Source organism: Haliaeetus leucocephalus, unplaced genomic scaffold (assembly GCF_000737465.1).
Source record: "Haliaeetus leucocephalus isolate CR32 unplaced genomic scaffold, Haliaeetus_leucocephalus-4.0 Scaffold373, whole genome shotgun sequence".
Lineage (NCBI taxonomy): Eukaryota > Metazoa > Chordata > Aves > Accipitriformes > Accipitridae > Haliaeetus > Haliaeetus leucocephalus.
The window spans coordinates 3,516,574-3,532,008 of record NW_010972809.1 but is presented as its reverse complement, the minus strand read 5'-3'; the positions used below and the strand labels follow the sequence as shown (position 1 = coordinate 3,532,008).

The 15,435-nt window shown below is 42.6% G+C and overlaps 1 protein-coding gene across 5 annotated transcripts in view; it reads left to right on the top strand.

Moving 5' to 3' along the window:
• ATXN1 (ataxin 1) overlaps positions 1–15,435 on the top strand; it is a 226,459-nt gene that overhangs the window by 60,089 nt on the left and 150,935 nt on the right. For 4 of the 5 annotated variants that reach the window (XM_010573186.1, XM_010573183.1, XM_010573182.1 and 1 more), the window contains one exon: positions 2,556–2,675. The exons of the other annotated variant lie outside the window; for it this stretch is intronic. The gene's annotated coding sequence lies outside the window, so the exon portion shown is untranslated. The remainder of the gene's footprint in view (positions 1–2,555; positions 2,676–15,435) is intronic. 5 annotated transcript variants of the gene reach the window in all.

The following is a 15,435-nucleotide window of genomic DNA, read 5'->3' as shown; positions in this document are numbered from 1 at the left end:
CAAACCCTGATTTGCTGCTCCTGTTTCTGTAAGGATCAGATGGGTAATGGAAGCTGTACAGCAAATTAATGTATGCTACTCGAGATAGTAAAATGCAGGGCTACAATAGGCCTTTTTTCAGCAGCTGTGAAGCTGTTGTGTGACTACAGTGAATCCATTCAGTCTCCCCCACGCTTGCTGGGAGCACCCAGGAGAAGAGAGTCGTACTAGTGAAATGACTATCCAGCAAAACAGTTTCACAGGGACAGGCTGATGACTCATTCCTCATTTTGGTTTACAGGGTCTTTTTCTGTGGACATGAAGTTTCAGCCTCACATCAGTTAAGAGATCTTTAACTTTGTCCATGTTACCACATTGTCCATGAAATCAGCATGGGTGTTGTGTTCCTCGCATCAGCCTTCTGAGATGGGGGAACACTGTTATTGTTGCTGTGGAGGAAGGGGAAACTGAGGCACAGGAGAATTGGGGTTAAATGACAATGTGAATTAGGAGCCAAACTCTCATACTTTAGTTGCGCTGTAGAAGCTCAAGTGTCATTCAGAGCTATTTCAGCCTTTCAGGAAGTGTCACATAGCATTTGCCTGTAGGTCATGCAAAAAGCCTGGAGGATAGCTGGGAGTCTGTCCCTCAAACAACATTATTTGTCTCTTTAAACAGAGCATTAAAAATGTAAGTATGTACGTGAGAACAGGAGGATTTTATGCTGATTTTGATCTTAAAATATAATCCCTGGCCACCTTGTATTTGAGTCGGGGAAAAAAATGAGAGGCAGAACCTAGTTGATTCAGCGGGGTGACAGTCCGTAAAATAATCCCTTTAACGCTTTTTCTTAAATTAAGAATGGTTTCTAGGTGGCATGAGTCATGGACAGAGTGTCCTCATTTCACTTTGAACTTCCAGCCTTCTCTGGATTTGTGTCACAGCTTTAGAGGGCTTTATCCTCTTCCTGCGAGTCTGTAGGCTTGGCTGTTGCAACCTTTACTCACGTTGAGTGAGAGCAGGCTCCTTGAAGCAAGCAGCAACACCATGTGAGCAAGAACAAACACGGTGGAGTGGTGGGGCAGGGTGATTTAAATGGAGTATTTTGGATTTGTTTGTATTCTAAGCAGCTTTGGGGCGTGATCACGTAGGTGCAGCCTCTGTGCGGATGTCAAGGGAAGCCCACTTTCACGCTTATTTGTGTATTGGTGGTCTTTGCTCTGAGTTTTGGGTTGTTTTCTCTGGGGGTGTGTGTGGGGAAAAACTGCGATATAGAATGCTGTACTTTTTGAATTTCTGACCGCTTTTGGAAAAGTTGTATTTTCTGAAGTATGTACAGCCACAGAAGGCTGTGGATAACGTCTCCGTTTCTTAATTAAAAGCAATGGAAAATATTATTCAGAGCTGTCTGTCTGTCTGTCCTAGCTGAGGAAGAAAACCGAAGTGGTCTGGCTTACATGCATGCAAGGTCAAATCCTGCTCTTTGCTGTGTTGTGAAACTTTGTTGGCTTCAATGGGCACAGTCACAGGTGTAGCCCTGGGAACGGTTTGTCTTTCAGGCTTTTTAGAGTGCAAGAATGAATATGGTTGTTGGTCCTAAAAGTTGTTTGTAGAGAAATAACTGGGATGCCTGTAATCCAGAGGGGCCATGCAAATGCAAGACGGCGCTCTCAGAGGGAAAGTGAACTCTGCACTGGCTGGCAGCATTTGCTTCTTGTAGTCAGGGGATTTTCCTGCTGACAGAGCCTGGTTTGGAGGCTTGCATACCCAGCCGGCTCCTGGCCTGCCTTGCTGCAGGTATGGGAGACGGAGGAGGGTGAAATGGGGGGCGGTGAGAAAGTGTTCTGGTAGCAGCATTTGCTGAAAATTCAAAACCTTTCAGACCTTTTTTGGTGATGGTGGAGAATGTCAGAATTGATTGTATTAGAGACCTGCCAGTTTCTCTTACTCATTTGCTTCGTTGCTCCTCCTCCCTTCCTTCCTCTCTCGTCAGCCGGGCTGGGTTTTGTAGTGCTAATGCTGCGTTGCTTCTCCAGCACGGCTACTACGTCCCCCACACCGCTACTACAGAAATACTACCGTAACTCAGTGAAGATTTAGGGAGTTGGCCATATACATATTATTAGGGGTAATAACAGTGGTAGTAATAATAATAAAACCGATGACTGCTCTCCTGGGTAACAGTTTGATAGCTTACACAGTGATTTTTCTTCTGTTTTGTATCTCTCGGCTTTCTTCCCTTTTCACCTTCATAAATCTGTGGAGTCTGGTATATACTGGATTGTGCTTTAAAGGAATATTTTATAGTGTACTATCTTGCAGATTTTAAAAATAACATGTTTTTGAGTGGTTTAAAATAGTGGTTTTTTGGTGTGGGTTTTTTTGTTGTTTTCTTTTTTTAAAGTACAGCCCACAGAAGAGCGTTCATGCTGCTTCTGCTGGGGGGAGTTATCACACTTGCTTTAGATAATGAAATATACATTGGAGAAAGGTCAGGGATTTCCCCTGAGCCACCCACCAATTGCTTGAAATGACATTTTCATTCTGAGTTGTTTCTTGTTTTGTTTTTGTTTAAGATCCTGGAGCACAGGGAAAGAGTTTTAATGCAAAACATCAGAAAAAAAAGGCTGCAACATCTCCTGTGAGAGAGGAGAAAAAAGGAGATTTACAATTGCATCTTGAAACACTTAATTGAGGTAAGTGATTGGAGGGTCTTGTCATAAGTTACAGTTAGTTTGTAATTAAATTAATCACTATTTACCTCAGAGTGTCGTGATATTTCTGTCGAAGGCAATAAAAGCAGATGGGAGAGGGAGGGAGAGAACTTTAATGGCAAACCCAGAAACAGCAGTAAAATATGTAATGCACTTATCTTTTTGAAAATGGGCCCCATGAGTTCCAGTCCTACAAACAGGCAATCATGTTAACATATATAAGGGTTAAACCCTGTTTAAATCAATGAGGCTATTCTCCCTGAGAGTTAGGCATGTGCCTAAATATTTCGAAGTTTGGGATCTATATCATATGGGAACTCTGCAGAAGAAAGCTATTGAAGAACATACAACGCACTGCCAGAAAAATGCATATACAATTCTTTTACTGTCGGTGATAATGTCATGAATAATCTGATTTTGCAGCGTTCTTAAGTGATATTTTTGTATTAAATACATAGTTCTCATTTTTATGTTTAAACACCTCGTTGAAATACCAAACTTCTTAGCAGAGCCTGTAAATTCTACACCAGCTTTAATAATACGTCTGCCTTAATTGCTTCATCAGTGTGTCTTTGAACAAGTAGAGTTAAATGTATAAAGAAAATAACGTCCCCTTTCATAACTAGAGTTGCAAATTGCACTTGGATATTTGAATAGCAGCTGAACTAAGAGTTCCCTGACTGAGGCCGAATTGTGTTGTCCTGAGTTAATAATTTTTTTTAATAAAGGCAATTGTGAGTCGCAGGGAAAAGCTCACCTTTTCCCTCTAGTCTTCATTTTTTTGTTTTCATTTCTCATCAGAAAAGAATGACCTCTGAGTCTTTTTTGTCTAGTAAAGAGAAAATGTTACAAGTTATTTACTCTGTTCTGCCCCACAAGTGTGCCGAAGGAGACAAAATCACTGTAAGAAACCTACAGAATCAAAAAGACCCACATAACATGGAAGAAGCAGGGGATATAATCCCATGAATGTGCAGAATATCAAAACCCTGTGGCTGGTGGCATTTGCAGACATTTGTTGCTTACCAGGTTTCAGAAGAGAGCAGAGCATAGCCGGCCCTTGTGCTTGCTCTGTATTTGCTTTGTAGGAATAGAGCTATTAAGTTTCTTTTGAAATCAACAGGCTCGCTGCAGGGAGCTAAATATTTCCTTTCTGGTCAGTGGACAAGAGCCATTGCTTGGGAAATTGTAGTAGTCCCATAGGCATTTTTACTGATTTATCCAAAAAGTTAAAAACTTTTGCAAATCAGTGTAGCCAGCTCCTTTTTACATGCAGGTCTTGCACTAGGGACTATGACCCCAAACAGGAATACAAGACTCTTTCAGTAGGAGTCTGAGGTGATTTTTGTAGTTGTGAAATGAGGTATTAATGCAAATCTGTTTGAAATCGCTGCTGTACGACCTTTAGGGGCTCCGGTTCCTACCCTCCCCTCTCTCCCCCCATCCCTGTGGCTCAGATGGGGAAATGCCTTGCTTTCTGGAGCGAGCCCTGTTTCAGGCGTAGGGTGACAGTCCTGGCCAAACTGATGAGAGAGGGAGAAGTGCACCGCAATGACGCGCGTGTGATTGCTCTCAGCCCACCTTTGCTTTCTCTGTGTCCCACTCTCCTGGTGGCAAGCATTCCTCCTCAGCTCTGCAGAGCATAAATCAAAATACTTTTATTCATGTCTGTTTTTTCACTGATGTCAGACCAGGATAATGTGCATGATTTTCCTTTCACAACTGCCTTCTTGTTGCTCTCTGAGGAAGAGCACATTGAAGTTCAGGGGGAGATATCTTCGCAGCATCTGTGTGGCCTTTATAATCATTTGATCAGCTCTCTGTTGCAGTCACAAAATCGTATAACCTTTTTTAGTTTTCTTTGTATTGGAGAGTGCAGGAGCTCATTGGCAGAGTATTAAAGAAAGGGAAGTTCTTTGGTGGCGAAATACGCATTTTAAGATCTATTAAATTGTACCGGTACTCCTGCCCCTTCTTGATTATTTTTTCAGCACGTGAAGAAATAATGCCCCCTTTTGTGTGCCCAGAGAAGGTCCTGCGGTGTGTGCCAGGGAGTTACGTGGGCGCCGAGCTGAGCAGGCGGAGGGGACCGACTTTCTCCTGCCTTGTATTTTTCACTGGGAGTGAATACAGGGGACTGAGCCTGCCCAGATTAAACACATGCCTGTTTTGTTTTGCCTTTCTCTGCTCTTCTTTCAGCTGTCAGCGTGCCATGTTCAGATGGCAGTGATCAGTCACAAATTGTCCCCCATCCATGCTCCTCAGCTCTCCTAAACCATTAGTTTCGTGGAGCTCTTCAACAAAGATGGCACCAGTTCTATTCCCCCCCCCCGCCCCGTCTCTAGCTAATGGAAAAAGAGGTTGTTTGTTTGTTTGTGTTTTCTCCTCAAGTCAGCTGCATTAGTTCCCAAAGCAACTTGTGTTAAGTGGAAATGAGGCTTTGATAGTATGTGTGCTTGCTGGAGACTTGCTTAGATTTTTTTATTTTTTTCCCCCATATATGGATCTTTTCAATGGGGCGCCTCTATTGTGAATCAGAAAGAAAGTGCACGGGCTGCCAGGCACATAATGGAATTGTTCATTTGTTTCTGTAAGTGTGTGTGAGCCTTTGTAAAGAGGAGGTGGTGAGGACAGAGAATGGAAACCTTCACTGCGGGAAGCTGGGAGAGTGCAGTGGCACAGCCCAGGGCACTGTTGTGGTGGGATGTGGCCATGCCTGTGCCGCTGCCGACATGCCCATTCTGCTCAGTCGTGGTGGGCATTACCTGGGCCTCGCACCGCTTAGCACGTCACGTGAAAATGGGTGAAGCTTATGCAGCCATTGACTATGCTGGCTGTAAACCACATAAGGCAAAATATTTGAAAGCTGTAATATTTCCAACACTTTCCTTAAACCATGTGCATTGGCTTTCAAAAGAGTGATGTAAATATGAACCATGCCAATAGTGTGCTTCCTCACTGTGAGGCTATTTATTATAAAGGACGTATGGTATAAGTCATTGTAGTATGGAGTAGATAAGAGCTTGAACCAAAGCCTTGGATCCAAGCCCACCAGCAGCTTTGCAAAAGGCAGGTTCCAGATCTGAAGTCAGTGGTTCACACTGTTTCTAGCAGAGAGTGGTTTTAACTTATTCCATAAAATGGGAGTAGCCAGAAGTTTTAAATTAAGGCTTTTAAACAAGTTCTTGCCTTTTTCTCACCCACCATTCTCCTCTGCCTTAGAAGGTTATTGTGAAAGCACACCACCTATTTTCTCCAAGCCACTGTGGCCAGGACACACCAACTTAGGGAGTGGAGAGGGGCTTCTGTGGTGATTACTGTTATACAGCCATATGCTCTTTTTCCAGAGGGGTTTTTCTTCTGAGGAGTTACACCTCCCTTCTGGATGAAGTTCTTTGGAGTCATGGTGGAGGCTTTGGAGGTAGGACCTTGAAGTTTCAGAGACAGCAAGAAACAGTTGATCAGCCTGGCATGGAGCAAACCAGGCCACAGTGGCTGGACTCCCCACCAACGAAAAAGCACTCTCTTGTGATACTGTAGCTGAATTAGACATGAAAAATGATTGTAGACAAGAAATTCATAAAGCCTAAACTTTTATTTCCTTGCTAGATATGGGACTCTATTCTCTCCCTTATCCTTTGCCCTTGGACACAACAGTTTTAGGACTTTTCAGTCTCTAGCTGTGCATTTACTAGAGAGGCATCTGGTTATGTGTTACTTTACACATCTGTTACATACGTCAGAGAGTCAAATCCAGAGAGACTTTAGCGTGGATTTGCAGCATTCCCTATGGGACTTTGAATCCATAAGCCAATGAATGGCTTATGAGGATACAAAAATGCAGTATTTCAATCTACTGCATATATTACTGCAGTTTATTGCATATATATGCTACAGTTCCCTTTGTGTTTGGCAGAGAAAAGCTGGTATGGGAAAGATGAGAAGTGCTGGTGAACTGGGAAGTATTTAGGTATGGCAGTTAATTTGTTCCCTCCGAAAAACATCATCTTTCTGGTTGGCAGTATGAAAACCAGTTTTCATGATGATTCGAACATCTCTAAAAGATACTGCCCAAACAGTGTTTGTGTATTTCAAACTTAATTTCAGAGTTGTATCTTCCATTTGAACAGCGTTTCTTTCTCCACTAACCTTGCTGTTCAGGGTTCTGCATTTCTTTTCCTCTGGTTGCTAGTTCTGCAAATGCATGAAGTTTGGAGAAAACATACAGCTCCTTAGCTGGTCTTTTTTCATGATCCATATAGAAACCAAATGGGATGGATGTTATTTCTACAAATGATGAGCTAGGACTCCTGATTTGTATGCAGTGCATGCCAGTGAGCAGACAGACATAATTGTAACTTTTGGGGTTTTTCTGTTTGCCCTGGTGAGACTGTGCTCTGTGCTGGTGGTCTTTGGGTAGAGCTGTTGAGAAGAATATCACTAATAAACTCACGTGCATGTCGTCTCCTGTTTTGCTGATACGTAGCGGAGCAACTGCTCGCCATCTAAGGGAGGCGAGTGATAGCCATTGTAACGGCAGCATATGTCAACCAGTGCTTGGGAGCCTCTTGCTAGCCCTCTGTTAATACCTGTTGGCAGAGTGTCAGAGGGGACTGGGTAACACAGGGGTTAGCACAGGGGAGCTGGAGTGGGGAAGACTTTATTTTATCTGAGACACTGTGAAAATGCAAATTTGGCAGAAGGCGCACTGCAGCAAGGGTCCGAACGCAGAGCAAGCAGCGTGCTTCCCCTCTGCTAGAGGGCTCAGCAGCTGGAGCCCGTGTGGGAGCCCTTTGCTGCCGAGCAGTGGTCCTTCGTGCCCTGATGGAGCGGAGCTGTGGGTGCGAGAAGAAGCCATCCCGAGGGCTCGCCGACCCTGCGGGGCCTCCTCACCCTCTGCGACAAAGAGTCCTTCGGCAGCTGGCCGCCCTCTCATCCCCTGGCTCTCTGCGACGTGGTTGCTGTGGGCAGGCTGCTGCAGCTGCTTTGTTTGAAATGATAATATTTTATGCTGTTACTGTGGAATACTGCAGTATTTTTTGTAATTACGGGCTGCGTGCCAGTAATGTACAATAACATTTTGCTCTTCCTGTGCTGTTGCTACTGTAGGCATTCGTTCCAATTTGGGCTGCATTTGCAGTACGTGGTATTTTTTTTTTCTAGTCTCTGCTCATTATGTATTGTGGATATTTTTGGATTATTCATTTCTACCCACGTCTGTCCGTACAAATCTATCTCAGAAAGTACTTCAGAGAGTGGCAGTCTACGTTGAACAAGCAATTGTTGTGGCTTTCACAGAATTACGTTCTTGTGAAAGTATGAGGCAAGAATGAGATGAAAATGAAGATGGAAATTGCTTTGTGAGTTTAAAAACAGCTATGGTTTTAAAAATGTTTGAGGCAGATATGAGGCTAAGCCTTTCTTTGACTGATGGTAAGCATATTTAGTGCTGAAGCCCTGCTCTACACCAAGCTGTAGGTGGCTGAAACCTCTGTGATGGCAGAGTCTGGAAGGCACTTACCATTGTTGGAGCCTGTAATGATTCTCTGCAGTTTTGGTTTTAACCATTAAATTTTTTTTTTATTTTGTTTCCAGAGGAAAGTAATCATAACTTGGAAGATGGTCAGTAGCGTTCATGCCAACGATTGTTTATTAACGTTGTCATGGTCTGGAGATGAAATTTTTGTGAAAGGGAAATTAAAGTCCTAGACATTAGAGTTCACAGCTAGTCAGCCTGCACGCAGTTTGTTTCTGGAAGGTAGAGGTTGCGTCCAAAAGGAAACGAAGGAGGCATAACACAAAGGAGACAATTAATTTGTTTTCTGGTAAATTTGGAATAAAATACAGTGTGTTATACAAAAAGGATTGCACTTTTCTCGCATGTAATTTAGTGTCCTTTTACTGTGCTGACTCACCAAACTACTTCAGTTTCAGTCTGCATTTGGTTTAAATTACCTCAGAGGCCTGCATTTGTACGCTGCTCTGTAAAGTACTTCTCATCTGCAATCCAGATTTTTTTGGTTTTTTTTTTTGTTTAGCATTTCAACTGACTTGCCTTTTTTCATTTTCCAGGTCTCTGTTTTACTAACATTTGAAACCAATCAACCAATCACTCCATGTGCCTGCTTGGGCTCTGTGATAGGCAAAAGCCATGTTGCAGCAACAGATAGAACAAGGAGTGAATCACTGCTTTCTGCCTTTCCATTCCATTACCTAAACCACTACGCATAAACATTGCTTTATGTATGATATAGCAGCATGATTATCTCACTGCATTGACAGAACAGTGCTGGAAGTGAATTCTTCTATTACATCTTTAATGATCTACAATTAAAAATAGTGTGTTGGCGTGCCAGTATAGATATGTTATTCTCAGAATTTTATTGAAGCCATTTCAACTGTTAGGCTTAGTTGACATCATGTTGTTCTGAAAACCTTGAGAATTAAACAGCAGAAAAATCTGCTTTGCTAGGTAAAAGTTAACTGGACAGTAAAATCTGTTGACTAAAAAGATTCACGTCTATACTGAGTGCAAAAGCCTGCTTTTTGTCTTTGAGAGTGTATTTTTTACTATATAGTAAAAAAATCCCAAACCACAAAGCAGCAGGTTTCTACAGAGCTCCAGATAGGTCCCAGGTCTCTTGACACCTGTGGCAGCAAGCCTTGAGTCATAGATAGCACAAAGCTGTGAAGCCTAATACTCTCAGTATTCAAAAGCACACCTACGTAGGAGTTTAATTTCAAATGCCTCTTTTAGCTCTGGGCTTTTTTTTCCCCCCAAACTAACAAAATTTAAGAGTCATTCTTAGAATTTTGCAGAGAAAAATTTTCTCAGCATTTGTGGCTTTGTGAAGGATTGACATCACTTAGAGATCAGAAAATAGCGCTGTCAATTTTAGCTTGACGGCATTCCATTCTCTGCTCCAAAAACCTGATTAATAACAATGGATGAGTCAAAGTTTTCTTGGAATTTTCTTTTTTTCTTTTTTTTTTTTCTTTCCTCCCTCCCCTTGTGCAATTCCATTGCCATTTTTAGCATGGAGGGCAGTTCTCCAGCGAATGTCTGTGTGCTTGAACTGTGATTTCTTGAAAATTCAGAACAAAATCGAGTTGTGTCAGACAACAAAAATCGTTGTATGTTTCTATGAATTTTGGTAACATTAAGTGAGCTTTATTGAAGCATCCACAGTAAAAGGCAGGAGGTGTTTGTTAGAGAGGTGTTGCATCTCCGCTTCAGCAGTATGGAGATCTCCCTATCATGCTGCTTCGTTATGTTGTGATGAGTTTTTCCTTAATTATTTTTTGTGTTTTATCAGCTGTGCTCAGGGAAGTTGCCTGACAAAACAAATTATCAGTGGGTTTGGGAGAATTGGACCAGCTTGAAGCACTTGTTGAACCACAGCATCCTTCTGTCTTTGCCTCTGTTTTCTGTGTGAAAAACAAAGATTATGTCTCTTACGTATTTTAGCAGGATGTTGAGTGTAGAAATACTAAAGACAGAGAATTGTGTGGGTACTACTGTTACCTAAGTGATGTGGTATGCTTAAGATAGGCAGTGTTGCCAGCTGTTCTTGGCAAAATTCCTGGGGTTACGATGAGTGAAATTTTTAACTGTTGAGTATTGGTTGTTTTTTTTTTTTAATTGCAGAAGTGGCCTGTGTCAGGCATATTCTGACATGTCAGAATGAATATATGAAGTATGAAGCCAAATGAAGCTGCTGAAAAGAAATGTGAGGGGGAAACAGGTTAAAGTGATCGTAAAGGGAGGATCTGTACATTTTTCTTCTGCAATAGATAGCTTGTATTTTATTTAAAATTGGCGAAAAAAAAAAGGAGAAAAGGAAAAAGTGCAAGTGTCCCCTTAAGAGCTGCTGTGTCAAATTTGAAGAATGATTTGAATTCAGTCATTAAAGTGTGAAATGGAGGGATTTTAGTTCTGCTTTAAATTATGCATCTCAAATTAACCTTAGCTGCAGAGTCTCTGCTGACGCCCCCGTAATGACACATTATTGGTACTAATGGCTTCTTTGTGACTTGAGATACAAACAGACATCCTAGACAGAAACATTTCGGCTTTCAACTAAATAAGACGCATGGCATGCATTTCCACCTTGGGTTTCTAGTGACAAAGCCCTGCCGTACTGGTGGCTGGTGCTCATGAGCTCTTCTTTCCAGCTTCCATGCACTGCTCCTTGCCCTGGCAGGTGAGGGCAGCTGAGTGGAAACCTGCTTCGCAAGCTTGGAAGAGCAGGATATAAATAAATTTGAGTGAGCATGGAGCCCAGCCAGAAGCTGAGCATTGTAGGGAACCAGGACAAAGATTGAGATGTGGGCAGCGGAGAGGAGGAGGAACTTCCAGCAGATGATAATCTCGGGAGGAAAAGGACCCAAAATTGTGAGAGAAATGGAGAAGAGATGCCAGGACTTAAGAAGGAAATTGATAAATAAGGGAGGGGTGAGATTAATAAATAATATAAGCAGTAGTGGTTTATTAACCCTTTATGTGCACAGCTGACCTGAAAAGGGGCCGTATTTTTGGAGTTCTGTGCACTTAGGTCTTCCTTCTGAAGCTCACCATCGCTGTTTGAAAAACTCCACCTCTACCCAGAATTTCACTCATGGTTTTTGCAGCTTTCTCTGTGCTACTGGTGTCTCTCCTGGGATGAGAGGTATAGTTACTAACTGAACGTAGACACTGGGCGGGCAGCCTGAACATGTCTGTGAATGAGTGGGAATGGCATAGCCTGGGGAGCTATGTACGGAAGATGCACAGGTTTATGTGTTGAAAAAGCAGTGGCTTGGCAAGCCAGGCCCAGAATTTAGACCCTGGCTTCTCTTCCAAAAGATATGCCCTAGCTCATTGTTTTATCATCATTTTCTCAGTGGGATGTCAAGATGTGGGATATTGGCTGCCTCCCCTTTCAAGCTGCAGCTCTGGGAATTTGCTTTTTGGCTATGGCAGGAGTGATGGAGAGGTGCTTCTGTCCCGTGGTTGTGTTGTGTGGTGTGTTATAGGCTGTGTGACATTGCGTGACTTTCTGTATGAGTCTGCTCTCAGCAGAGAGTGCTGGAGAGTAAGGAATCTTGTGGTATTCTGGATCCAAAGCAGGATGGCATTTGAGTATGTAAGATCAAACACAAAAAAGTATTCAGATGCCTCCTGGTATTCCTCAAAGGAACCACGTTCCTGAACTGGGACCCAAGACAGTAAAAAAAAAAAAAAAAAAAGTAGATATGCTATACATCACACTAATGTATTAAAGGTATTTGTATGAATAATTAAAACACCATTTAGGATTGCCACAGTAATAGAACAGAATGTGTTTTGTCATTTTTCTTTTCTGTTCCTTTTTGTTGATTGATAAATTTATTGATTTCTTCCATTAATTTAGAGTAGGTATCCTCAACATTATTGCAAATTAGCAAGGCTCTGCTTTACATTAATAAGCTGTTGAGCGTGCTAATGGATTGAAAAAAAGTCTGAATTCAATAATAAGGGTCTGAAAAATTGAGGCCTAGAACACATATCTAATATTTTGCATCAAATAGGTTTGTAAAATATTAGAGCCTTTGTTTGTCCTAATTGTTAATTCAAAAAAATACTTATTTGATATTCATTATGAGTAGCCTAATAGCACATCAGAAAAAATGGAAAATAAAGGCAACAAGTTACCTCAGATTTTCCATTGTATTTGTAGTTAACCTTAAGCTGGTTGGATTCAGTGCGAATATGTTGGGGGAATTGGAAGGCAGAACTTCACTGTTAAAAGAGACAGCAGTCCTTCTGAAACCATGTATGAAAAAAAATAAACTTCTGAAACTGAGGTCTGAAAAACACAGACAGGTGTCATCCAAGAGACCTAAAGTAGGAATTGTATTAAATTTCACACGCATGTGCACACAAAATCTTTTCATAGCTCAAATTTCTTCTGATTTATGTCTTTGATTTTTCCTTATTATTTACATTTAATTCATTAACCTGTTTTCTCATATTTTTTCCTACCTTCAGAAATACCTGGTTTATGAATATGCTAGAATGTATGTCAAATATGAACACTTAACAGTTGTTAGGTCATTGTTGTTATGATCCTTTTTCAGAGCCATATCTCTCTGTTTTCCAGCTACAGTGGACAATTTGTCATAACACTTGAATTAGTATCATATGTTTTGTTTGGTACTATTGTTTTAGCCAAGCATGGAATATATGTTTTCATATGTATTTTTGAGCCCAGTTTTTGATGCAATAGTATGATGACTGGTACTGAATGATACTTTATCTATTGGGTTGTGTTATCTTCTGAGCGTTTGTGACATGTCATGTCTGATAGTATGCATTGACCTCCTCCTTGTGCGTTTTGCTGTGTATTCTGAGTTTATTTGTCCTTGTACACGTTATTAACATCACGGGAATTGTAATTGTTGACAAAAAGAACATAAAATATAGTGGGTGCTCGGGATGCATTTATTTTTTGTCTTTTATTGTTTTTTTAGTGTTTTTTCTTTCCCATTGATGAACAATGGGAGGGGAGCAGTGCTGTCAATCAAGGCCTCTGCTCATCTTCACGAGCCTTGTGCTAATAGCAATACATAGTGACTTCTTACCTAGCATTTTTCCAAGGCTTTGCAAACAGGAGTTCATCCCCTGTAGTGTCTAGCAGCTCTCCTGCACATGTGCCATCCCAAACCGACATTTTGTTTGGGGCAGGAGTTGGCCCCATGCATTGCTTGTGCTGTTGGCTGCCTCTGTTGGGAGGCAAGAGTTGTACCGTCAGAGGCATGTGCTTCTGCCTACCAGCTGCCAGCGATGTCCAGACTTTACTGGGGAGAAAGACTTGGTGTGCCTATAGACGCAGCCACTCATTAGTCTAGGTTTTAGCCCTGCTTCTAGGGAATGGTTACTGCTCTGGGCTTAATTTGAGGTGCCTTGCTCAGTTGCCATAATACAAAGTGAGCTATAGAAACTGCCTGCTGCACAAGGGGATGCAGAATAGTTGTCTCAATGTGGAAAGCGCTGTATGACATCGTTCCACTTACTGTTGTTACATGTAACACCTACAATGACTATAAATGAAGGATATTAGAGAGGAAAAAATAATATTATTTCAGTTAGTTTACTTTGTGCATATTTGACAGCCCTCTGTGTATAGTTAGTTACATAATTTCCTGGGATAGTCAGATTTCTCTTTATTTGTGGGGCTTTTTCTCTCAGCAATAGGGAAAGAAAATAAATTAAGGATCAGAAAACATGGCTGTAAAGCGAGGAAAAATTGTCGGTAAGCTGAAGAAGAGATCTAAGTACATGGAACTACTTTTGACTCATCTTCCGAAAGCAGCTCAGTTCCGGAATAACAGTGCCCTTTTGGGCTACATTTCAAGAAGGTATGATTGTACTCAGATAGGAACTATAAGGATCCTTAGCAAGCCCAACACATCCTTTCTTCTCATGACAGGTTCACTGATTGCCACCTGAGCAATAATAGCGCACTGGTCAGCATAAACACCAGAAGTAGTAATCATGGATTTTTGTCTCCATTGTAGCACGTGTTTGGGGTTACACTGGTGTTGTGGTGGGTTTGCACTCGTAGTCCATGGAAGGAGAGATGTTTTTCCCTGTTCGCCTTCCCTTCTCTCTTGCCTTTACAGTTCCATCTTGAATTGGGGCTGGGCTATTTGGTGTCTTTCCAAGGACAGAGTAGGGCAGGGGAGAGCATGCCTAGCCAAAAAGATAAGAGCATAGGTCATTTCAAGACACCAGTGTTTCATGAGGTGTGCGTTTTGCTGTGTATCCTGCTTAGGAACTAGTAGGGAGCAAGATTTTCCCAGGGCGTGTGTCAGGCGACCTTATGCGTCGGGGCTGCAGTGGAGCTGAGCGCAGGGTTTCTTTTCCTCGAGGGAAGGCCCCGTGCTTTTGCTGTGTTTTGGCAGCCTGACATGGCAGCGAGTTGGTAACCTGTGTGCATGTTGGTTTTTTGTTTTGTTTTGGTTTTTTTTTCATCTGCCTCCCTCAGTTAACTGAAGCTCTGTGACTTTTTAACCCGCTGTCCGTAGGCCGTTGTTTTACAAGCTCATTAAGGTGGCCGGGATGGCGATGGCAGCAGTCCTGGCCCCCCTCCGTGGGTACTCATTAGATGGGTTCCTTGTGTTGACATAAGCATTGTGCAGTTGTGCTCTGAGCCAGGTCTGGGAAAGGAGCCAAGTCAAAAATAATCCCTAAAAAAAAAAAAAAAAAAAGTATGTTTTCAGCAGGATCTGTTCCCGGATCTAGCTCACCATCGCTCTTGCACCGGCCTGGAAAGTGTGAGGGTTTGTACTGGTGCAGGGGGAGGTGAGGATGAGCAGCCGGGGCGAGGTGGTCAGGGTGCTGCTGCTGGCGGCAGGGACCCTGCCTGCTCGTGTGGCGTTGGCCCAAGGAAATGGGGCTCTCCTGACCATGCTGCCTGTCTTTCCTTGAGTCTGTCGGCCCAGCTGCACTTCAGTAACCTCCGAAGCTGTGAGGTGGTTTTGGCCAAATTTGCCTGAAAGGCAGGGTTTGAAGGTGTGAAGACCCTCTGAGCTCAGCAATACATGGTGGCTGGTAGGCAGACCCAAATCAACTCTCCTCAGCGATAAAAAAAAGTTGTTAGCAAGGGCTCAACCGCTGACCTTGTGAGGCCTCCTCTTGAGGCACCGTCCTGCTGTCCCAGTTTGGGTTGAATTGTGCTCATTTGGGGGGGGGGGGGGGGGGGGGGGGGGAGAGGGCCCC